Source organism: Anser cygnoides, chromosome 2, assembly GCF_040182565.1.
Source record: "Anser cygnoides isolate HZ-2024a breed goose chromosome 2, Taihu_goose_T2T_genome, whole genome shotgun sequence".
NCBI classification, from domain to species: domain Eukaryota; kingdom Metazoa; phylum Chordata; class Aves; order Anseriformes; family Anatidae; genus Anser; species Anser cygnoides.
The window spans coordinates 5,155,908-5,181,361 of NC_089874.1; the positions used below are offsets into that span (position 1 = coordinate 5,155,908).

At 47.0% G+C, this 25,454-nt stretch overlaps 1 long non-coding RNA gene across 1 annotated transcript; it reads left to right on the plus strand.

Annotated features, from left to right (window-relative positions):
- Positions 1-1,919: 1,919 nt before the first annotated feature.
- LOC136789997 (uncharacterized) lies at positions 1,920-11,022 on the plus strand. The gene is made up of 3 exons (XR_010829038.1): positions 1,920-4,261; positions 5,850-5,927; positions 7,077-11,022. It is a non-coding gene; the product is annotated as an uncharacterized lncRNA (long non-coding RNA).
- Positions 11,023-25,454: the final 14,432 nt, after the last annotated feature.

A 25,454-nucleotide genomic window follows, 5' to 3' on the forward strand; every position in this document is an offset into this window, starting at 1 on the left:
CATATGTTCCCCCGCACCAAACCTTGTGTGCAACAAACAGACACCTCGGCAGGACACAGAGGCACCTTGGAGGCACAGTAACTCATCTGCTCCACTTGGGATTTCTGCTGGAGGATGGGACAAGTACATCCCAGCCTCCATCAAGTGCTCCATCAGGATTTCAGTTGGTTTAGGTAGATAAATCCTGCACCTCATACTTACAAATCAAGGCTGCCCACACAGCAAGTTGAATTTTAAACCAGGAGACGAGCTTGCCAGAGGAGTAGCTGGTATCTTTAATAACCTGAGATAGGTCAGGGGAGCTTGGGATTTTCCTGGGTCCAACCCCTCTGCCCACGCTGTGTGAGAGGTGCTGCTGGAGGTGCCAGACAATTTGCCTATCAACAGCTCTTGATGCTGGGCAAATATTTGCCTTATCGTGGGTTTAACATGCCATCTCGGTGATAGCTAAAGGTCAACTGCAAAATAAGGCCCGGGAAAGACCCTGCTCAGCACCATGTGCTGCTGGTGAAACTGGAGGCTTTCCTGTCTGTGGGGTGCAAAGTCCAACAGAGACGGTGCCATAAGGGCACACAAGTGCATGAAGAAACCTTCCCAAAGGAATGGCAGAGGCTGGTGTTCAAGGGGTTTGGGGGCATTTTGGGCTGCTGTTGCAGCACATGGAGTATCGGCGTTGGATATGCTGATCCATAAGGGGATGGGTGAGAGCAAGGCCCCCAGATCTGCTCCCCCATCTCTTACTCCTGGTGGCTCTGCTCTTTCTGACACCAATTTGCTCCCTGGAGCTGAGTTGCTTGCCATGTCCTCCCCATCTGGAGTGGGCTGCGGGGGAGCCACGGCTCCGCGTACTGCAGTGACGTTTGGAGAGACCGGGAGGTCACAGCCAGAAGAAAACACAGGCGGTGACCATCCTGGAGCACAGAGCCAGAAAGCTGCTTCTGCAAAGAGGAAAACACAACCAGCACATTTTTGTCTTGCCATTTGCTTTGTTACACTTTCATACTTTAAATATATTTAAAAAATCACTGGCATTCCTCTCCTCTCCTCTCCTCTCCTCTCCTCTCCTCTCCTCTCCTCTCCTCTCCTCTCCTCTCCTCTCCTCTCCTCTCCTCTCCTCTCCTCTCCTCTCCTCTCCTCTCCTCTCCTCTCCTCTCCTCTCCTCTCCTCTCCTCTCCTCTCCTCTCCTCTCCTCTCCTCTCCTCTCCTCTCCTCTCCTCTCCTCTCCTCTCCTCTCCTCTCCTCTCCTCTCCTCTCCTCTCCTCTCCTCTCCTCTCCTCTCCCAGGTGAACAAGGAGAGCACTATAAGGACTACGAGGACTATGAGGACTACCAGGACTCTGCCTCCATGGACCTGGGGCTGGGCCATGGATGGAGGAGCTGGGCAGCAGCCAGCTATTCTGTACCCGCTATTTCAGCCCAAGGTGGCTGTGCCTAGAGCCGTACAGATGATCTCTGGCCCTGACACCTTGCAATCTATGGCACAAATCCTGCACACTCGGGTGCCCTCCGGACAGGAACATATCAAGCCCCATTCCTGCACGTGAACAGAGGAACTGCTGCTGCTCAGGATGAACATGTAACCTTTTGACCACAGGTAAAGGAGACTCAAAACCCACTGTGAATGTCTCAGCTGAGAATTACTGGGAAACAGAGCCCCTTACTGCGCGACCGTGGCGTGAAGTCAGATTTTAAGAGCGTGGGCATCAGTTCCATGGCCCAGGGGTCTCTGGCCACGAGTGATTTGCCGTGTCTCACACCAGTGGGCTCACGGCGGTGCCTTTCCAACCTCGCTGCCTCCACCCCAGCCTCCTTTCACCCTGCCCTGAGGCTCCCCCTCCCAGCTGACGGTCCTGGTCCCTGCCTGGGCTCCTGACTGCATGCCTTCCTCCTGCAGCCCCAGGCTACTCTCCTCAGCTTCTGTTTTGGTTTAAAAATGCTTTCAAAATATGTCCAAGTGTATACAATGTGTTTGCAACATCCTTCGAGTCAGGATATTATTTGTTGTTGCAACTTCTGTCCACATGTTATCTTCTTCTTGCTTTGCTTCCTCCTCTGCTCTCTCCCCATGACATACTTTCCCTTGGAAGGGGCTCCTCTTTGCAGATAACCAAAATAAGGAGGGGGGGGAAAAAAAAAAAAAAAAGCTTTGATAGGTTTTACTGTTTTTTTTGCGTGTATTTTTTTTTTCTCCGAAGTATTTGGAAAGTTTTGTAGTGGTTGTTGCCTTCTAAAACTTGAAGGACAAATTTCAACAGTGAAGCTTTCCATTCTGGCAATGGGGTTTTTGCCAGACGAAAAAAAAAAAAAAAAGAAAAAAAAAAGCGGAAGGGAAGCCTGAAGGAACAGTGAAATTTTGTTTTCCAGCTTTATTGCATAAAGAAGCCCTGACTGCTTTTACCACCATTCTCACTCGCAGAAAGAAAAGTTGTTATCAGTTCGTGGGGGCTGCTTTCACTTTAGATGAAGAAGAAAGGCAAAGTCTCTGCTGCAGCACGGCGTGCGCATCGCTCCCACTATGGGCAGTGCTTAGCCATGGAGCAAGGTATTACTTTAGCACCAACAGCACTCTGAATTCAGGTCCGTGCTCCACATCTTCCTTTGATAAATTGAACAAAAAGTGCAGGCTGCAAGGGAGGAAGCAGGCAACACAACCATAAGAAGCGAAAACAGAGCCCAGGACTTCCCAGCTCCAAACTCCGCCACCCAGCACCAGCCTCCTGTTTGCTTGGCTCGTCTGAGGGTGCTCTCCCCAGCGTCTGATCCATCCCATAGAAAGGTTTCAACCGCTTCCAGCAGACTCTGTGCTCTCTCCATAGCACGCCACAACGAAGCATCCAGAGGTTGTGTGCTGCATCTGGCCCTGAAACCCTGCCAGGAGCTGCCAGATGATTGTGGCCATTGCCTCGAGGGACATGAAGGTCACCGTGGCTTCAGCTTTTGAAATCTTCACTGTGCTCTCCCTGGGAGGCTTGGGATTTCTGTGGTTTCACAGAAATCCCATGTAACCACAAAAAATAGGGTACCTAAAGCGTTACCAGGTATCTGGGACAAATGGATGGAAAATCACCCCTAGCCAGGGGGACTGTGCCAGGCAGCACCTGGTTATCAGGGGCTGTGAAGGAATTTCCCGACCCGTCGCTCTTGTAGAGGGAATCTGGACAAGATAACAGACACTGGCAGCAACCCAGTAGCTCCTGTCCGGAGGGAGACGGGAAATCTGGAGGTGGCATAGGAGGACCCGGGATGAAAGCCCAACCATGAAACACAGGCAAGGGCACCCCCAATAACTAGGGGGCAGCTGGAGAAGCAGCACCCTTGGATATCTCATTGCAGATATGTGTGGAAGAGCATTGCTTCCAAAACAACCTGGATGGGGTGCAATCAGGGAGAAGGGCAAGAAACGTTGTGCAACCATCTGCCTAGTATTTTTCTGGGAGAAAATAAATGCCAAACAGTGCTTGTTCCCTCCCCTGTCCCCATCCCCTCCTTCAGGGACATTTTCCAGAGGGAAAACCGGATGGTTTGGGGTTGGATTCTGATGTTTCTCAGCAGTGAGACCAAAGGGGGAGAAGAGGCACAAGAAGCAGGCTGACCTATTCGCAGACAAATTAGTCCTGTAAATAAAAATGAACGTGTGCAGGACAAACAGTGAGCCTGACAACCGAGCAGGTCGTGCTGGAGCGCCGAGCAGCACCGGCAAATATTTTATTGGGAAATTAAGTTGTAAATGCCATTCTCCGTGCGCGGATGGGGGCTGTGTGGCTTCTCATCAGCGAGCCTTGCCCCGCTGCCAGCTCCTGCATGTTGATTCATGGCTGAACAGGAACCTTCGATTCCCTTTGGCGGCGTTGGAGAGTGTGACTGACCCCGTGGAGGATGGAGTCTGACTTCTGCTGGTGCCCAGATCAAGGAGAGCAGAGCTCCACAAGGATATCACCGACAGCCCTGCAGTGCTGCCCATGGGGGAGTCTCCTCCCCTCCAGGCTGCCAGAGCCCTGGTGCTTCCCCCCCTCCATCACGCTCTCTTCTCTCCACTTACGCCGTTAGCATGGGCTCAGAGGGGACAAACACTTTCCAGATGTGTTTTTCCCAGCTCCATCCTGTTATCCTCCCCTTCTTGGCCACAATGAAGTTGAATTCCCATCTTCTTCCCATCAGATTGGTTTGTCTCGCGAAGGGCTCAGCCCCTCTCACCCTTTTTGAGGACCCGGGGGCCAGCCCCACTCGGACCCCAGCCTCCTGAAACCCCGACGTAGACCAGGTGGGTGTAAGAGAAGCTCTGCTGACACCTCCAACCCCAGCAGACATTTAGCAGCATTTATACCAGGGCTAATTACATCCTAACATTTTCCCTCTGTATTTTGGTATTTATTTTGGAAAAGCTCCTCCCCGGAGTCATTTTCTTCCTCAGCTTTAGAACAACAATAACACCAGCGGGCTGGCTTTTCCCTTGGCTCTTTCCCTCATTATTACAGCTCTGCCATGCCGCTCCTGTACAGTCAGCAGAGGAGTTCAATCAGGCTGATGAGTAAAAGAGCATAATTTTATGGCTGCATATCAACTGCCTGTTATTAAACTAATCAATCAGCATCAGCGCAGTTACCGGTACAGCACGGGAGAGGGCAAGGCGAAGGAAGCGCTATGCCGTTATTTTTGCAAAAGGAACAGAAATAAAAAATAAAAAATCAGATCTGGCCAGGCAAATTCTTCAGCTTGCCCTTGTTTGTGGGAAGAAATGGCTCGAGTGCGTTACGGAGGAGGTGACATGGAGTGCTAAGCCTTGCCATGCTCCAAAGCCCAGGACAGGCACCAGGTACTTCTCTTGTCACATCCACTGGTCCCAGCACCGGGACCACCTCCTGTCTGCCTGGACAGTCTGTTCTCCGTGTCCCAGAGGGTTGGACTTGAAGATCTTAGAGGTTTTTTCCAACCTAAATTATTCTGTGAGTCTAAGCAAGGGGTTCCATCACACCAGGGAAACCTGGCTACTCATCGGGCACAGCTTCCTGCTAGAGAGGGGCGAGCGTTCACAAGGACACGCTGCCACAACATCTGTCAGGGCTGGTCCTGGTGAGGTTCTGCTCGAAGCTACAGGTGGGCACGGTGGCCTTGGAGGTCCCTTGTGATGGCAGCTCTGAGTCTGTGGGAAAGAGCAACTCATCCTTGCCTCCCAAGAGGAGGAGAAGGTGTAAAAGTGCTCTGAACCTCAGAGCCAAACAGTGGGATCTTCTGTGTTAGTCAATGTGAGCAGTGGGAGGGAAGGGGAAGGAAGGAAGGAAGGAAGGAAGGAAGGAAGGAAGGAAGGAAGGAAGGAAGGAAGGAAGGAAGGAAGGAAGGAAGGAAGGAAGGAAGGAAGGAAGGAAGGAAGGAAGGAAGGAAGGAAGGAAGGAAGGAAGGAAGGAAGGAAGGAAGGAAGGAAGGAAGGAAGGAAGGAAGGAAGGAAAGGAGGAAGGAAGGAAGGAAGGAAGGGAGGGAGGGAGGGAGGGAGGAAGGAACGAACGAACGAACGAAGGCTGGCCGGCTAAGGACACACAGACCACTTGCCACTTGGGCTGTCTCCCCCCTGCAACGTGCACACTTTGTGCTTCTCTCAGCATCATTCCCTTCATCTCCTTTAGATAAATTAAAAAATTCGAACGGAGCCAAACGGAGCCAGCGAGGCTCTCCGTCCTTGCCCTCTGAGTGCTTCAGCCTGGGCGTGCATCCTCAGACCCACCGAGGAACGAAAAGCCGTCCTCAGCCAGCGCGAGCATCCTTCCCCAGCTAGCTGCACTCACTTACACAGATTAAATTGCACCGGCTCCTCCGTGGCTGATTATTTATCGCTTGTTTTACTGTCGCATCCACAGGTGCAGACCGCTCTGTGCCGGACGCTGTGTGAGCAGACAAATAAATACGTGCTGCACCAGCGGCCCAAGAGCATCTCGGTAAGGATCCGGCCCTGAGGGCTCCTTTTGGGCAGGGAAGGCAGCGCTGTGAGCCCCCAGATCCCAGCTTTGGCAGCGGGGGCTGCGGGCTGACAGCTGCCGGCCTCCCCAGCCCGTTTCCTCCGGCCGCTGCCAAGCCGTTCGCTGCGGAGCTCTTCTCGAAATGAATTTTCTGGAAAACAAATTAAAGGAGGGGTTACATCACGCAGCAGCCAGCCCAAGCGGCGCTGCGCTGCGCTGACAAACCCTGCCTGTATTTTGGGCTCTGCACCACATTGCTCGCAGCTGCTGCCGCCGCTGCGCTGGAATTTGCAGCTCGCCATCTAAATATACTGTAACAATAAACTGATCAAAGCAGCTAAATATTATTGTCTGCTCTCCGATGGGCGGCGCGGAGGACGGCCTCCCAGAAAACCTCCGGTTACTTCGTTTTTCCCCTGTGCAAAACCACAGACAAACAAAATCGGGAGGGGGCGGGGGGGTGGTGGAAAAAAAGCAGAGAAGGAGACTTTCAGTGGGTGTGAAGGCCTCGGAAGTCAGGAAATTCCAGTCCCCGCAGCCTGCTGGTCGGAGCACAAGGGAGAGGGACGGGGCAGGCTGCCTGCTGGGGACAGTCCTGCCTTATGGTGGGACCGATGTGATCCAGGATCCCCACCGAGCGCTGCCACATACTGCTTGGGCATGTGCCTTCAGGTCATTTGGGGATTACTGTCACCACCTCTCAAGTGTGTACAGCCATCAGCATCCAGGCTGAGCTTTTAGGAAGCCTAGAGCCCCCCCAGTCCTTCCCCTGCAGAGACAGTAATAAATAAACCAAACCAGGCTGAATTCACTGTGCCAACCGATGTGGTGCAGCTCCCATCGCGTGCAGGCATGGCAGGGGCACCACGATGGGGACGGGGCCACAGATCTAGCAGGGTGCAGCTGGACCATGCTGGCACGCACCTTCACTCATGCAGAGCCTTCAGCCCTCGGTGCTCCCCATAAATCTTCATTCAGGTGAGCTCATCAGCGCTGCCACGGAGAGCAGGCGCTGCTGCAAATGAGTAGTCATGAATAATCATGCTGGCTATTTTGAAAAGCTTTTTATCCTTCGCATAACAGACGCGAAGAAAGGCTGGTTTTAAAGAGAGGAATGCTGCTTTTCAGGGCTCGGTTTGGTCTCCAGCCAGGAGGTGCTGTGCTGTGTCTCAGCCCGGTGGCAGCCAGGTCCCGGCCACGTGCTGCCACGGGGACAGTCGGGGAAGAGGCAGGATGGTGCCAGTACCAGCTCCTGATCATGCATCCCCCTGCCCTCAGCTGACTGTGGGGTGTTGGGCGAGTCGCCTGATCTGCTCTAACTTCTGCAAAATGGGAAAAGGAGCGATTGGCACCGGAATTATGATTTTACGTCCATTCGAAGATGATGATCTTCCCATGCAACTCGGGGAAGAAGCTCTGTACATGGCTGAAACTGAGGAATACAAATAACTTTCTCACAAATAAAACCCTAAACCCCAACTTCTACTTGTGTGTTTAACAAGGCTCTGGTGAGCGATTTCTGGTTGCCCGTTTCCATCCAAGATGGGTACACCCTGCCTATTATTTACATAGACAATTTCTTAGGCTTTTTTCCTCATTTCTCCTTTTCACGTTCCATCCAGGAATTAACGATACAAATGCAAAACTTCCCCTTGTCCTTTAATTTCCTCCAGCTCTCCAGATTGCCTTCAGGTCCAGCCTGGGAAAAAACAACAAAGGGTCTGCAAAATGGGAAAAAGGAGTAAAACGAAAAAGCAAATGGAGAAAGGGCTTTCCATGTTATAGTCAAACCTGTAGCACAATATTTCCTTTGCTACCTATATATTGGTATTCTGGTACACCAGGGAAAAGGTTATAAAAACAGCTACTGGACCATGGGAAAATTTCTTTTTGCTGAGAATATGGGATTTTTGCAGAGCCGCCAATGGCAGCTTTATGCACTTCTTCTGCTTTGAGGAATATTTTCATATTCTCATTTTCAGTGCAGGACAGTTGCTGCATTGGACCATGCAATGCATTTTTGGTCTATGCAGGACAGAGAGGTACAGGGCATATTCTGAGTGTCATCTTCCTTCATTTCACCTGCCCTCGAACACAAACCTCTGCCTTTGTGCCCAGTAACATGAGCTAAGCAAGTCACCTTTAGAAAACAGAAGACCCAACTGGTGCTAGCGAAAGGAGCAGACGCATGGGTGGTGAAATGTAAGCTGAGAGAAAGTGGGAGGAAGAAAAATGTGAAGAGCAAATAGCTGGAGAATGATCCAATAACCACAAAGCAGCAGCCCCTTATTTGCGAATGGCAGGAAAGCGAAGAGCTGGTAAAATTTGCAGACGGGATGAAAACGAGACTGATGCGAAGTGGCAATGGATGCTGGCTGGTTGTGCAGGCAGGTGCTGCTGGCAAAAGGGGGAACGTCTGCAGAGCTTAATTCAATGCGGCCCCAGGAAAAGTCAGATGTTTTGGAACAAGGGCTGTGGGTCACACCTAGGAGGTGGGGGGATACATCTCAGAAAGCAGTGACTCAGAGCAGAACTGAACGCTCCTGGTAGACAATCACTTGAGTACGAATTCCCAGCAATGCCTCAGCCAAGAAGGTTGGAGTAATCCTTGGCTGTGCTGCTGGCAAATATGAAGTGGGAGTGCTGAAGTGATATTATCTCTGTAAACAGTATTAGTGAGACCATTTCTGAAAAGTTGTGTCTAGTTCTGAAGTTCGCATGTCCAAAAAAAAGATGTTAAGAAAACAGGAGAGACTTGCAGAAGTCCTGCCAGAATGATTTCAGGCACTGAAAACCTGCTTTAGAGTAAAAAATAAACATACCCAAGGAAAAATGAAGTGATTTTGCTCCAGGTTACCAACAACTGCCCAGGTATAAATGCTGGAGACTACATCAAGAAAAGGTGTAACGAGATGCAGCCTGAGAAACTCAGATTAAATCCAGGTGAGAGACCTGCACCAGTGAGAATAGTTAATCACTGGAACAAATTTATTGAGGGAGAGGGTAGCTTCTCTGATCAGCTACAGCCTTTAAAACAAGACTGGACATCTTTTTAACTCCAGCAGAAGTTACAAACCTCAAGCAGTGGTTACCAGATGGTAACGGAGGTTCTCAGGACTCATATAAATGATCATAATAATCACTTCTAGTCGCTCCCACAAGGGTAGTTCTTGGAGCAAACTGGACCAAATTCTAATTCACAAGAAAACATTTGCATTTCACTCAGAGGTTGTTAAACTCCCTGTTTCCAGTCCTCAGCCACCATTACGTGCTTTACACCCATCCAAAGGCCCTTCAGAGGAGTGAGGAAGGACCTGTGCTCCATATCTTGGCACACCCAGAGCTGGTTGTGCCAAGGTCAGGTTTCCCCCATCAAGCCCAGATGACCACTCATCACCCAACACGACTAAATCTTAGCAGGCTTTTGGTGCCAACTGCTCATCACAGTGACTAAGATCACATCCAATTGCCTTTGACTCAGTAGTTCACTGACTCCACGTTCAGAAGAGTAAATAGGACTGGCTTTTGGGGCAAAAGTTTGGGGCTGTGCTATTGGCATTCTCCAGAGATGTGCATGGATCTGCTGCTAATGCTGTAGGGCATTGTTCTTGGGAGTTGTACGGGGATTGAGCGAATTGTGACACACTCAAAGTCACTTTGTGCATTGAACATAAGGCTGACTGAGGGCTTCTTTTCTTAAATAACTCAGCCAAAAAGGTAACAACCAAGGTAATTGGGCACAAAAACTTTTTTTTTTTTTTTTTTTTTGTTAACTGTTAAAAAATATAGAGTAAAACAGACGGATCAAAAGCTTGTTGACATTGATGGGGATCTTTCCAGGTGATTTCAGGGGGGGTTGGCTCAGGTACATATGCTCTGGGATATCAGTAGACTGATCTCAACAGCAAATAAAATGGCCCCTGGATGTCACTGCTGTGCTACAGTAGAGCAGCAGAAGAGCCTTATTCTATGGGATGTAAAGAAGATGGAGTTCAGATCCAGAGAGAAGGCCTAGATAACTTGAAGGATTGGCTCAGACCTTTGGTCTGCCTCCAGCACAGATTGCAAATGACTGCAAGTTATCATCTGACAGATGCTCCGTAATGGCTCCAGTCCATTTCCTACTGCACAAGTGTATACATCACAACCCATGCTGCCGTCAAGCCTGCGTGGTCAAACTGGCCATGGCTGCTGATTTTTGTCCAGTTTCTCCACCTTCCTTTCTCAACCCCAAAGTAAAAAATAAAAATAAAATGCTAAAGATAAAAAAATCCACTATCAGCCATAAATTTACCTGATCTCAGTATAAACTCTGAGCCTTATGGTTGCACAGAAGACATAGGAAAACAATTCACTGATGTCTCCTTTAGCTGGTAAGTTTTAGTGTGAACAGTGCTGCTAATCTTAGGTTGATAACAATGAAACCTAATGATGACATTTAAACGTATTACTTCTATCAACACTTTGCCTGGGGTTTAGCTCGGTGGCATTTAAGCATATCATTTTTATCAACAATTTGCCCAGGGTTCAATTTGATAGAAAATGTTCAGATGAGTTGCTTGCTCCTGGGGAGGCATAGGTCTTGATTATTTGGGGTGGAGAAGAGATAAGGACCCAAATTCCTTACGTTACTCCCGCAATAATTCTCATGAAGGAAATCTGTGTAGTCAGCACAAGAACTTGTAGGACGTGCATGTTGTCAGGGTGGGATACAATAGTTTAAAATCTCAGAATAAGCAAGACAAGGGAGAGTCAGCTGATTGCATCACTCGTTTTCCTGTTGGCTGCACTAAAAACCTTTAATTTAGCTCTGAAATTTCTGCTGAATTCTTGTCCGCTGCTCTAAAGTAAAATAGCCCTGCCTCAAAATTGACTTCAACTTTGCAAACAAGTCTGCAGAAATTTCTCCTCAGCTGACCACTGTCATTTATTTGAGCAGCTTAGTGCAGAATTAAGTAGCCCTGGAGCCTGGAACAGCCTTTTATCTTGAAAAGTGACATTTCCAGGTAAGAAACAAAGTGGTGGAGATGTGGGATTTCTCTCACCTGACTTCATGTATCCACAATGCAGACATTTCCAGCAGAGCCAGTCACCCCAGGCTCCCTTTGTAGTCAGCAGAAATAGGAACTTTTAGGGTATGATTCATCCGCCCTATTTTCAACCTCCATGCTGAGATGTGATGAATTACACCCAGGACTCCAGAGCCTGCACAACTAAAGGTCTTATCCAACTGCCCCAAATATACTGTGCTTGGAGGTGTCCAGAGGCCCCCCCATCTTCCAGTATCTGCTCCTGATCCACCAAAATCCACTATCATCCCTGCTCAGGGGGATGTCTTCAATTCCCCAGGTGGTCTGAGAGGCAATGAGATGCCTGCAAGCCTGCATGGCTTCTCCTTTGGACCTTACTGAAGCTGTGACCTCATAAATCTCTGAGCTTTACCACCTTATGTTGGTCATGATTTCTCCAAGGTGATCAAGGTTCAGCTCAAGTTTGACAGAGGGGAGTACTCGGCTGCCTGTCCCCACTGGGTCTCAACCCTCCTTAGGCCAAATAGAGACTGTTGCTTACATGTTTTGGTGCTTTATTCTGTATCTGGAAAAGTTCAGGAGTATCCTCACTGCTTCCAGGTTAACACCCAAATCAGATCATGTGGCAGAAGGAGAGGAAGACATATCGCTTTGTGAAAGAAGTATCTCTAATGTGATTGCTTGGCTCTAAATGGGCCATGGAACCAAAATCTGCCATGTGAAGTTCTGGGGGAATTAATCCAGTCAGCACACATCCACTCTGTGCTGTTCTAGGGGTTTTACTAGCCCATCAGGTACCGTCTTTTCTCAGGCTCAAGTACCTACCCCCTAATGAATCTGGAGCATGCTCTGACCCATCTCTCATGGGTTTTTAGTCCCCCCTTCATGTATATTCCTGCCTTTGGTTCTTGGGCTTTCCAAAAACACTGGAACTTAGACCAAAAAAAAAAGAAACCCCACACAACCAGGCACAGTTTCTGAGCCTTTCTGCTCCAAATGCAGAGCGACTGCCTCACAGCACTCCCTGGACTGTCACTGCTGACAGGAATACCTTTGCATGAGGTCCGTCCTACCTTCGTTTACTCTTTTTTCAGATCAAATGCAACTAAATGTATTAACTTAAAGCTAGTCTTTCTCGGAAATAAAAATACTGGTGCTCCAAAAGGCAGACTATTTTTCCCCTTACAAAATCAAGTAGTAGCAGAGCTGGCCTGCTGCACGCCCCGGCCTTCAGCCCGGCCTGCTAACAAAGCACGAATGCAGCACTTCGTCTAAGGACGGGGCCAAGCAGTGGTCAATGATCCACAGCAGTTGGCGAATGGACAATGGAAGGTCGGCTTCCCCTGGGGCGGCATTCGCTGCAGAAAGTGCTTCTCCGGGGGGGGCAGGGCCATCCATCACCGTGGGGCCTGGGCCTGCGTCTGCCGTGTGCACTGATAGCAACGCCCCTGCCCTGGGGGAAGACAGAGGAGCTAAATAATTAACTTCTGCACTGAGCCAGCTACTGGACAACAAAGATCCTCTTTTAGCCTTTTAACCTTCATCTTTATGCTCTGGGAGAACTTCAGGTTTGTCTTCGTGTAAGGAGGTGTCACCCAAGCATCCGCAGCAACTTTCATAGGCCGCACGAGGCTGACGATCAGTCACCTTGTGCCCTGCACGTCCTCCTCTAGCAGTGCTTTAACCACAGCTATTATTTTTGTGGCACAGACACAGAGTGAGCTGGCACCAACCTACAACCCAGAGCTGAGCAAGCTCCAGAGCCATCAACAACCTCTGGAACCATGCAGCCTCACTGCTGGCTGCCCGTCACGATTCCTTAAATCGTCAGCTAACAAGAAGACAGGGACAACATCAGCTTAATGATGCTCTCATTGTTAGCAAGACCCAATTAACAGGGAAGCCTAAAGAATCCTCAAATGTAAGCTTGCTAATTTAAATACAGATAATTCAGGGCACCAGTTGAGTGCTTAAACAAAGATCTCAAAGGCCTTTGTCTGCATCGACAGTATGGACACCAGCCTGATCGATCCTCGTGAACTGCAATGGATTGGACTCTGGGATGTTTGTGAGAAATTTAACATAAATTTGTATGCAGCAGCAAAACCTTCAATAAAGCTGTTAAGAAACAGCCAAACTTTCACAGCCATTTAGCATATAACCATGCGAGAAGCAGGGAAAAAAAATGAGAGAGAGACAAAGAGAGAGAGACCTAAGCACAGCTTTAAAATTTATTGTCTTTCTTACCCTGAAATAGTATTCCTTTTTCCTCTTAGGCATGTGACTAGGTTATTTTACCAACCAATTCCAGCATCTCGAAAGCGCTCAGTGTCACAAGGCAACGGGTCTTGGAGTCCAGGCTGTCAGCTGAACTCTGGAAGTTAATGGGCTTGCGTTGGCGGGAAACATTCCCAGAGAAAACATCTCGATAAAGGAAAAAACATCCAAAGAGTGACAAATGGCCACATGAAGCCAAAGGAAGAGGGAGAGAGGGAGCAAGAACAAGACAGAGGAAAGGAAATAGCACTGGGAGGAAAAGAAAGGCACATAAAATATATATGTATTTTATATATACATATATATGTCTAATAGAAAGCACGCAATAAAAACAGTCACCCAGGCATGAGGGATGCAGAAGCAGCTGTTGTTTTAGACAGATTTATCGCAGAGTGGAGCTGGGCAGCTTGAAACTTGCAGGAGAAAAAAGAGAGAAGAAGAAGTTGATTTGATGAAATAATTATGAGCAGGAGAATGTGATGGAGAAGGGAAGAGAAGGCTTTACAGCTGGCAGACAAATGAAAAGGCTGAGCAGATCCTCTTGAAACTGGTGGAGATTTTAGCTTCTGTTTTTTCAGCCCTTCATATGTCTCTCATGGCCTGAGTGCTGCAAGTGGCTTTGCCCCCATGTCTCTTTTGTTCAGATTGGCAGGCTTGTTCCACCAAAGTGCTCTGAGCCTTGGGAGCACAGCAGCTGTATCAGACAGTGCACATTATAGATCCAATGGTTATTTTGGGTAAGTCGAAGCTCTTTTGTCTCTGTGCTTAACTCCATCTGCTTTCCAGAACTGCCCTTGATGCCTTGCACTCCCTCCCCTCTCGAGTGGCTCCGCTACTGCCCCAAAGTTGCAGGATCCTACCTCACCTTGCCCCAGAGCTGAACCAAACAAGCTCTGTCTTTAGGAATTTTGGAAATCAAGAAAACGCCTTCTTTTCTTTCTTCCAGAGAAAGTCTCCCTCATTTAGGTTTTATTGACTTCATTGCTACTTTGCTGGTCCCGTTGGCAGCTCAGGCTGAGGGATCTCTGGGTTGGATTGGTTCTGTGCAGTCACACAGGTCTGTAAAAAGTGGTGTCAGACTTCTGGGGGATCAACTGAGTTCTCCCCCAAAGTCAAGCTGTCTCATTTTCTCTAGAGATATGTGGATTCTTGCCCATTTAGAAAGCTTTTTATTGTTCAGAGGAGCAGTAAATAAGGTTTTACTGACAACACCAGCCCTGTGAGCAATGGTGTATTACCTCCATGACAGCACAACGTATCAGTGAAATAAGCTACTATTTTGTAAAGAAATACTTCAAAGAGTGTCCATTGGCACTGCTGATCACCAGTCATGGTTAAAGGTTGTCATGGAAAAGGTTGGTTAAATAATAGAGCTGAACAGCATATTAATTGTCAGTATTCTTATATGTACCTAATTTTTAAAACGTTCGCTACTCTTATTAAAATGTAACTTTCTGCTCTTGAATAGTCATACGGTCTTGTTGCTCTGCAATCTGAATGCTGACGCTGGAATTTAGTATCCTGGCATGTGATTTATTGTTAGAGGTGGTCAAATATGGAAACCAGGACTTTGATCTTTTCATGAGAAATAGTTTTCCCATCTGTAATGCAGGGGTATTTCTATCAGCTACTTTATAACTATGTAATAGCTGTAAAATATGAAATGAGTCCGAAAAACTATTAAGGAGGTGGGATTTTCCTCTAATCAATTAACTTTTGAAAGCCCTCGTCTTCCAGCAGCTCTTTTAGGCCACAAATGGGATTGCTCTGAAAAAAAAAAAAAAAAGAACATGCGCTTCTTTTCCAAAAGCCTTGATGTCATGATGGATCTTCCTTTTCAATTAATTTGAAAAAAACATTTATTTATGTGTATGTGTTCAACATCACCCGGACTAAGGATATTCCATCATTTTTTTTCCTCTCATGTGCTACATTTTATAATGTCAAATAAATCTGCTCTTAGGGCAAATTGCTTGATGCAAGTGCAACCAACGCCTTTGATCCATGAACCTTCTGCCCCCCAAGAGGGGCAATCCCCCAGCTTGCTTAGTCTACCAAGATGGGAACTGAGATGGGATGCAGCTGCTGTCTCCACATTCATCTCAGGGGTAAAAACGAAAGATCAAGCAGAGCCAAATTAAGGGCAAATGAACTGAAAGTGTCAATGAAACCAAGCGGTTCCAAGAAGGCTGCTGACTATCAGATCAGGGATGTTATGAGACAACCTCTTGGGAAAGGAGGAGGAGCCAGAACACCTTTACTGACTTAACACAGAGCCTGGATGGAAGAGGGAGGAAAACTTGGAGGAATCAAAGAGATTAGAAAGGACAGCACAAATCATCAAGAGCCTCAACATCCCCAGGGGGGCTCTGCATGGTGTCGGGATGGATGGATGGATGGATGGATGGATGGATGGATGGATGGATGGATGGATGGATGGGGCAGGGATGGCTGTCAGAGCACTGCAGGACAGGGAAGCACGTACTCCGGAGCAGCACCCCAAAATACCAGGAAAGTCTCCCACTGGCACCCCACATTTCTTCTCACCCAAAAGCCTCAGAAATTCTTCCCCAGTCCTACGTTGCCCCTCCGTTCAGAGAAGCCCCTCACATCAACAGCTTTGCCTTGAAGCTGAATGTGCCTGTGAAAGCGATCTGAGATGCTCTTTGAAGAGTGGGCAGGATTTTTCATTGCAGATTCCCAGCTGCATTTTCCTGCTAGCCTTGCATTCCTGAGGATGCAAAGTGAGACGGGAACGTATGTACGGAGAACGTGTTACCCATCGCACCGGCTACTCCCACAGCCAGGAAAATATTTCCTGTGAGTTTCCTCCCTTGCAAAAGCCAAAAATCAGACCAGTTTTTCCCCCTGAATTTTCCAAACACTCTGGATTGTTCCTGACTGTGTAGAAAGCTCACGTTTCATCCCACAGCTCACAGAGAGTCTGGCAGGGAAATATATTGTGATAACATTGCCATCATCATCTCCACTGTAATTACCACTACTTAATTCTTATTGGTGTTATTGCAATTCTCATAGACCTTAACTTAGCCAGAAGCTGTTGTCATTAGCAGATATACAGACTAAATATAAAAGGCAGGTAACAACCAACAAGTTGTTAGTCCCTGGCAGAACTCGTCACTCCTTTATTTGGGGGAAGAAACCAGTATCTTTTTCTAGGTTCTTGCAGTACCCAACACAAGGTGCGTAGGAAGGGATAATGGTGATTTTCCAGCTTTTGTTTCAATTTTCTCTAACCTCTACCCGGAGAAGCACAGGAGAAAATGTTTGTGTGGGCATGGCAGGAGTGGGGGAAAAGGGAGCCAGCCCCTGGCTGTGTAACAGGAAAAAAATCTCAGCCCTCAAAGATAAACCCACTGTTGTTCTGTCCTGCTCCTAAGCCACGTTAGCATCTTCTCCCAACACACACTGCCCAAATCAGTGATTCGTGGTCCTTGATATCTGCTGGTGACACCAAAGCAAGGAAGGCAAAGAGGCTGGATGTACTGTTAGGAAGGTTTTGTTGGGGACTGACATCCCCACCTTGGGGACAGCCGGGACACCACTAGCTCCCACAACCATCCCCAGGGCACGTTTGTAATCACAGTGGTGTCAGCACAGCTGCTACCTCCCAGAATGCAGTCCTGTTAATTATTGTTCATTAGCAACAATATTATCATGACTATTATTGTACGAATATATATGATTAATTCTTCATTTTCTTAATTAAATGCTTGATATTAATGAACTAAATTGGAGCACTGATTCTCGAGCACTTATGTATAGTGCTCCCAGCACTGAAAGCAGTCCTCATCCCCACCAAGGCCTGTCCTTTTGCTCCTGGCCTCATCCTGCCCCTTGCCTTGTGCCTTTACGTAGCCACATCAGGAACAGAATCAGAGAAATGGCCGTGGTGGTTTCATCCAGCTGGACAGCTGAGCTCCACTACACTGCTCACTTACTTCCCTTCCTCAGAGAAAAAGGGGGAGAAAATATGATGAAAAAGAGCTCAAGGGTTGAGATAAGGACAGGGAGAACACCCACCAATTACCATCACGGGCAAAACAGAGTCAAAGTAGGTAGATTAATGTAATTTATTGCCTATTATTAACAGGCTAGAGCAATGAGAACTAAAGGCAAACCAAAAGTGCCTGCCTTCCTGAGCTGTTCAGTATTGATTTTGTAGTGCTTGATTTCTGCTTGGTGGTATACAAAATGCCATGGCAAGCCCTGGTGGCTCATGGAGCAGACATGACTTAAAACAGTAGGGTTTTTGAAGACAGTGGTGTGAAAGGGAGTGACTCGCTGGCCACCCTTTACCGACGGATTTAACTCTCCAACCTATACCATCAGGCAGCTGTTGACAACTGGCCTGAGCATAGGGCTGAGGCTTGCACATCTGCACGTGCAATAAAAGCCCTTAATATCTTTATGTCTGCAGCTTGCTCTGCCTCTGTCAGATGTCACTGCTTTTCTATCATGCAAAGAATGCAAGAAGTTAACATGACTTGGAAATAATGCTCAGCTATTTTATGGGAGAGAAATTCCTGAAGGGCTATTAAGTGCAGAAATAGCACTTTTGGCAATCTGAGAGGCAAAATGAGACTAGGAACTGGTACTCAAGGCAATATCACTGTTTGCCCTCCTCTTACACTCTTCTCCAGACTCTTGATCCCTTGATCTTAATCCCTTGACTCTTGATCCCTTGCTGGAGGCAGGACCTGATCTAGAAGGGCCATGAGACCGATGTGTGGATGTTCTTCACTCTCCACCGACTTCAGGAGGTGTCATTTTGTGAAGTGTTTCAGCTTGCACCAAGCCAGCTAACTCCTTTGAAGTCGATGTGACTTCAGGGTGCAAGAAGCCACCTCGGGGCATGGCTGATCTCCTCTTTCATGTATCACAGGCTGCACAAACTGCAGTGCAGTGGAGACTGGGAAGTGCACCAAGACAGAAAGCACCACTGTGCATGGGTTGGTGTCAATTAACTCTTGGAACATTCTGAATAAATTAAATTATGTTGCAATCTGAAGCCAAACTGATCCTTAATTAAAAGATATTTTTTTTAATCCTCAGATGATTTAAAGAAAAGAATAATGAAGTATGGGAAACAGTCACCCTCCTCAAGGGCTGAACAGTTTCACAGCCCTGAGCAATGCGGTGTGACTTCAAAGTTGTCCCCTGCTACAGCCCTGCTTTGAGAAGGGTTTGGAGAAGGTGACCTCCAGAGATGTCTTCCAACCCAAATCATTGCATGAGTTTATGGTTCAGTTAGACTGTTCCCTGTACTGTGAACCTGGCTTTTGGATGCTGAAAGATTAGGATTTGGACTTGGAGACTTTGGTGGTGAACAAGTGCATTAAAAAAAATAAAAAAAAAAAATCCTTTTTTATTAAGATTCACCCTGGAGACAGTAGGCAGCATCCTCTAGTACCTGGAGATTGACCGCCATGAACAGAGGAGTCCTGGGACTTCTGCTCCTGTTTCCAGCTAAGCACAAGGAGTTGGGAACCTGCATCCTACCAGCCCCAAGGAAATGCCAGGACACACGGAGAAAACCCTTAATCCAGTCACTATAGACCAAAATAGAATTCTATTTCTTTCAAGTTCCTGACTTTTCTCATTGTTGACCAGGGGATACACCCTGCCTGGAGATCATATAGCACAAAGGGATAACTTATGGTTAAATAACACACTGCAAGTAAGCATAAATCACTACAAAAAGCCAGGAAGGAAAGTCTTACATAGGCACAATCTAGCCCATGGGAAGCAGTGGTTTTTGAGGCTGGGAGGAATGAAATATCAGGCCTGATACTTTCTTACAATGATTTAGTACCGCTATAACCTCATTCACTTCACCTGAGCAACTCCCCCTTTATGTCAGTTATAAGAGAGAAGAATAAGGCTGAACAGAATCATTTTCCCTTGACAGCCCCAATACAGCCTGTCTTTTTGTTGACTCAAACTCAGATCTTTTTTTTTCTTTTTTTTTTTTTCGCGTTATTAAAATGATTCTTTTCAGTCAGGGCCTTTTATAGGATGTTCTGCTGCAGTACAATAAAGCACGTATTTTAAAACATTCCCACAAAGCCTAAAGCACTGCCACGGTCTGCGGCTGGGTCTGATCCTTTGCTTCTGAGCACGGAGCGGAGGATGCCGCCGCATCCTGGATGCCAGCAGAGCTGCTCCTGATTTACACCGGTGCAAGCATGTAGAGAAGCAGATCTACCCATTTACTGCTCATCGACTGGAGCACCCGCAGGTTTTGTGGCTCCAGCTTGAGAATTTAGGCTTCTGCAGGACGTTAACTTCAATTCTTGCCTCTGCTAAGGTCCTAAAAAAGACTGCCTCCATAAATACACCAGAACAAACTGCCCCATCGTGCTCCACATCTCCTCTTTGCATCGACTGCATGGCCATATTTCACAGGGCTGAGTTACCCACCCCTGCTTTGGCTGAAAACCTGGGGATAGTCATCGAAAGACAATTTCACTTCTGAACAGCAAATTTTTATGTATTTTATAATGGCTGCCCTATTGTATTCTAAAAGCATAATTATCTTTTTAAATTTATTGCTGTCAGGTCTGAAATCTGTTGCAATAAACAAAGTTCAGCGATTAAAGGGGTTGTATTCTTGCCTTCACTAAGAATATTTTTTTTGCATTTTTATTTAAAGACCTATTTTTCCCCAGTTGTAAGGCTTTTACGAGCACACTCATAGAAAGAATCAGGACAGATATTCAAAGTTAAAGCTTTATCAACCTACATGGAAGCTTTTATTTTTGAGCTTCTACTCTGGATATCAAAAGTCATACCATCCTCTTACAGATATGGTTAAAAATTTTCCTTTCCTTCAGTGTTTCAGAAATTCCAGAAGGAAAGTTACAAAGCCAGCCCAAAAAGTCATAAGGAACATATTTTATATAGAGCTCTCTTCCTGAGAATGCTGTAGATTTAGGGTGATTACTTGTTCTTGCAATTTTGTGGGTAAAAACAAAACAAAACAAAGGAAAACAAACCGTTGCAGGAGTTTGTTTGCCTTATGGCCCAATGTTAGGGTCCGCACACATTTGATATTAAGTGGAGTTCAGCCTGAGGAAAGGCTGAGGATTAAGATTTTAACATCACTTAATCTCTTCAAATTATTTTAACAGGAGGCTGCAGTTCGCAGACGTGCCGTTGCTTTCGTGGTTGAAGCCTGGGGCTGGGAGCTGGAGCTGGGAGCCCAAACCCTGATCCTGTATCACCACTTCTTTCCTGGGTGGTCTTGGAGAAAACCATCTTGAATTTCTTGCCTCGGTGATTGGGTAAGGGTGCTCCCTTCTCCTCACAGCCCTTCCTGCCCCGCGAGGCACAGGTGGGAGCAGACGGGCTCGGCAGGAGCAGGAGCAGCCTAGGTACTCAGGGCTTGGGCTCTGGCAACCTGGCTGGAGCCCAAATCGCTGTGAAATGACCATGCTGCAAGGCAGGGGGTGATGTGATGGGCAGAGCATTCACCTCCAGCTCAGGAGGAGCTCACTACCAGCCAACGAGGAATTGGAGGTAAACGCGCCCACCAAAGAGACAGCAGGGTGGCTTTGTCACGGGTGTCTTGGAGAGCCAGACCACCAGGTGGGCTGGAGGTATGGCAGGTAGGAGCCTTATAACACACCTCAGATGGCTAAGACTTCAGGATGATCACTAATAAAGACTTTAGGATGTTCACTAATAAAGACTTTAAGATATTCACTAATAAAGACTTCACGATGATCACTAATCAGCACTAACAGCAAGATTCATTTCACCTAACTTTAGTTGTCTAAAAACATCCTGGCAGGTCATTTAGGACACATCTATATGAGTACCACATAAGCCTAGGGCTATTTTCTGTGTTTTTTCTTTAGGATTATTTCTTTTTTTTTGATCCTGTGGCAACTCCTGTCCTTACAACCAATCCACTGGGTACTCACAGTTCCTCCTGCTGGGGACATTCCCGGTCCCTGATGGCCCCTGAGCCACACCAGGGCCAAGATTAACACTAGAGTTCTTAGGATCTAACTACCAGGAGCATTTCCTGGCACTATTTAATGATGAGCATGCCCCTCCCTACAGCACCCTTCTCTGATCAGTGGAGGATGACTGATCTTAGAAGAGGTATCTCAGAGACTATGAGGTTTTCCTCCTGCCTAGAAGGGCTGGCCAAGATCCCAACTAGGCACACACTGAGAGCTGGGGTCAAGCATGGTGCACCCCAATTCGCTGCACCCAAGGATGACCTTGCAGGTGGTTTGCGGCCACATTACGGAGCATATTGACTCCTGCAATGCCAACTCCATGCCTGGGAACACCGGGATTGGCAGTGTGGGAGCCAGGGGCCAGGGCAGGCTGGAAGAGCCTTGCAAGCCGATCATGATGCCTTTCCTCACCTCCCCAGGCAACTCACATCCCTCAAGTCCTTCCTCCTTGAAGATAATTAAGGGCACAGGAGAAATTAAGCTATTTCTGTTGGGGCTGTGGTGTCTTTCTTGCCATCAGTTCTTACTCCCCTGCTTCCTACACACGTCTAATTAAAGCAGGTTTGTCTACTGTGGGGTGAAGCACCTTGCTCTTCAGGACCAGTTTCGGTTGCTCAGCCAGAGCTCACCGTGCCTCACACTTACCACAGGAAATTGCCCCAAAGAGGGACAGCCACACCACTGGGTGATGGGGGGACCACGTCTGGGTGAACACTTGCTGAAGGTCTTAGAATTGGAAACTCCTGAAGCAGCCCTGCCATCCAGAAGGGCATCGAGCACTGATTTACAACCCTGCGAGTGATGGCAATCCATCCACGAGCTGTGATTACCTGTTCCACACCTTCCTGCCTTTCAGGACTCTGCTTCCCCGCTGGATTTATGGGGCTCCAAACAAGCAGTGCTTTATCAAACTTGGCACTCTCCCTTCCATTTTACCCTCCCATCTCAGGTTCAAGGGTACAAGTGTCAGAACGCAAAGAGTTACTGAGGGCTGGCAGAGACATGGTTGATATTTTTTTATGCTGCGTGTTCCTCACAAATGCAAGGTAATATATTCAATTATTTTCGTCATTACAGCTACTGTTGCCCATGCTTAGTGCCTCTAAAGTCCATGACTGAGCATGAAGACCAAGGTTAAGGGTCATATGAAAGGCAATCTCTGCACCTAATATGTGCAGTCGCAAGTCTGTAGAAATAGCAGTTGCAATGATGACATTGAAATGTCATCAATCCCAAAGCTATGCTAAAGCCAGGATCACCAAAGTGCACTATAAGTCAGCAATTTGGAAAAAAAATATATTATCCATTCTCCTAAGTGGGTGTTTATTACTTGAAAGTTCAGGTACAGCTGCAGCATGTGCATCTCCCAAAGATACTGCATCAGGTTGGGCCAGGGCTGAATTTGTTCCTGCAGTTGGCTTTTGTGACCACACTGATAAATATGAGATGAGCAGCAGTTGCAGGGAATGCTGTGGTTGCCTCTGCCAGCAACTTGGGGTTTTACTACAAGGTGGTTATTGATCCCAGTAGATAACAACCTTCTGAATATCCTTTAGAAACCAATAGTGTCTCCCACAGTCAATTAGGCTGTAAATTAATGGTGATTATTTCCATAACTTTGGAGTTGGCTCTATTTTATTGTCTTTTTTATTTTAAAGAGAGATATAATCAAGGCTTATTTTCATAAGAATATGCTTAAGACCTATTGATGGGAGTGGATTTCAGGGCTCGTTTAAAGGAAACAAAACCTCAAGGTCTTTGCTGAATCAAAGCTTAGAGCTCTCACAGCATGTCTTTTTTTTTTCTTTTTTTTTTCTTTTTTTTTTTTCTTTTCCCCATTCACCGTTTAGTTACAAGACCTTCAGGGCAGAGATTGTCTGATAGGAGTTTCGGCTGTGAGGCTGGGGGTGTGTGATGCCAACAGGATACAGCCTGGCGATAAGGCACAGCTCTGCATGATGCAATGCGTGCTACCGGCGTTTGGTGCATTTGATCCCGAACCATGCAAAACAAGAAGAACATTGCATTCCTTTACCTTCTATTCACATATTTCACCACAAGGGCTGTTATGTGGCCACTTGGCAGTGGGTGTGAAAGATTAGCATCTACGACAGCAGAGCCAAACCCTGACGGGAGGTAATTATGCAGGAGGTATCTCATCCTCCCTGGGGGTCACTCTTCTACCAGGTACTTTTACTCGGCCTGCCAGTTCTGGGGGGAGATAAACTTGCTTGAACATGCCCCCAGAGTTGCAGAACTGTTAATACTGAATAGAGCTGGCTGTTCATTTTGTCTTCTACCTACTATCTTTTGTGCTTTTGGCAATGAGCAGACATACATGCTTCGAAAACTGGAGTGAAGATGTTCCCACTGACTCATAACCTGAAAGCTTCAGGAGAAGCTCAGCCATTAAAGCCTGGTTTGGAGAGTGATATGCCAAATCAAGTCTCTGCTGTCTCCAGTATTTCTTGGTTGAGTAGGAGATGGAGACAGTAGTGATTAAGTCTAATGGAATGCTTTTTGGTCTTTATACAGTCCATAAAGAGAGTTAAAGGATGTATTCAGATCTCTGCAAGAAAGGGGCGAGATTCATCCCACCTAATTTTTCACAGTAAATATCCACAGCTACACCCCAGGCTCCTTTTAGAGCCAGAGGTGAGAAAATGGCAGCGTCCAAGGGGGATTCTTCTGACCTAAATTAAACATCAGTTTTAGCTTGAAGTGAATCATGTTCCAACGGTTCCTGCTGCTCTCTCCACTCTTATAAGCAGAGATCTGAAGAGCATCCCAGTGGCAGGAGTCCACCACCAGTGCCTGCTTTGGTTCTTGTGGTCCCCTCCCTTGGTGAGACATAGGCTGCGTTCACATGTAGGCTTTTGGCATCGGAGGTATGGGATTCAGCTGGGTGAAGGTAAGGATGTTTTCCTTTTCCCTGAGTTACTAAAGACAAGGAAAAATATCTCCCAGCTAACACTGGCTATTTCTTTGAGGATTTGGGATCTTCTTTTCTGTTTTGTTTATGAATTTATCAAATAGAACAGCGGAGAGGTGTTGGGTTGGGTGGCTCTCCTATCCCAGCTGGCGAGATGGCATAGTCAGTGTACATACACAGAGCAGAAATCAGGTCCCTCTCCTGCAAAGGACCCCCTAAGGCGGCCTAAAGTCACATGAATCAACTGTTTAGTATTAAGATGATTGGGGACAGCTTGTTCTGCTGCCTCTTTTATGGTCAAGAGTAACCTTCCTCCAGGGTCTAGGCTGGAAAACATCTGCATTTTCTAGAACTGGGCATAAAAAATAAAAATAAAGAGTACAGATGTAGAAAACCAACCATTCTTTTTTTTTTTTTTTTAACAGCAGATGTAAGACATATCATACAACATTCAGGGAACTCACCCAAACCTTGACACACTCCAGTCACCAGAGGTGCAAATGGAATTGTAGAAACTGTGGTGTGAAAGTGTAGGACCCTGTTTGTTCTGCAGTCCCTGTCTGAAAAGTGTCTTGGTGTACATCTGAAGTGCCGACTTGGCACAGCATCCTAGGAGAGCACATTTCAGCTACTGCATTTCACTCATTTTTATGCCTTTCTAATGCAGATGCAGATGAACTATACCATTGATTCGTGTACACACCTCTTTTCCATATAGATGATGACTGCATCAAAGAAGCCAGCACTCTGAAACAGCACACAGTGAAATACCACAGCACTTCTCATTTGAAGTCTGTAGTGGGAGAGCAATTTCCAAAAATGAAGGGCAAAGTTCCTAATCCATAGCAGCTTTTTGCCAGAGAGATGTGGGAGAGAAGAAACAGGATGCATCCTGCATGAATCATCACTGTAACCACCCTGGATTTATTAACTGAAATTATGAGGAACACCAAAAATGATTAAAACCTCAAAATGTCTGGTGGAAGGCGTCACCTCAAGGACTGGCTCTTGTGAGGTATTGCCTGGCCTTCCTGTTGATTTTAAAGGATTGAGGACAAAAAGGACCAAGCTTTCAAGACCAAATAATTTATTTTAAATAAATCATTGGACAGCAGTCATCAGCACCTGTCACAGAAAGAGATAAAGACATCTCCAGGCCTGGAAACCCACCTCGTTCCCCAAAACAGGGTGGCTGCAATCGTTTCTTATCCTTTGCAACCACTCAGCTCATCAATATTTGCACAATCCTATTTAGAGACCCCAAATCCACCCC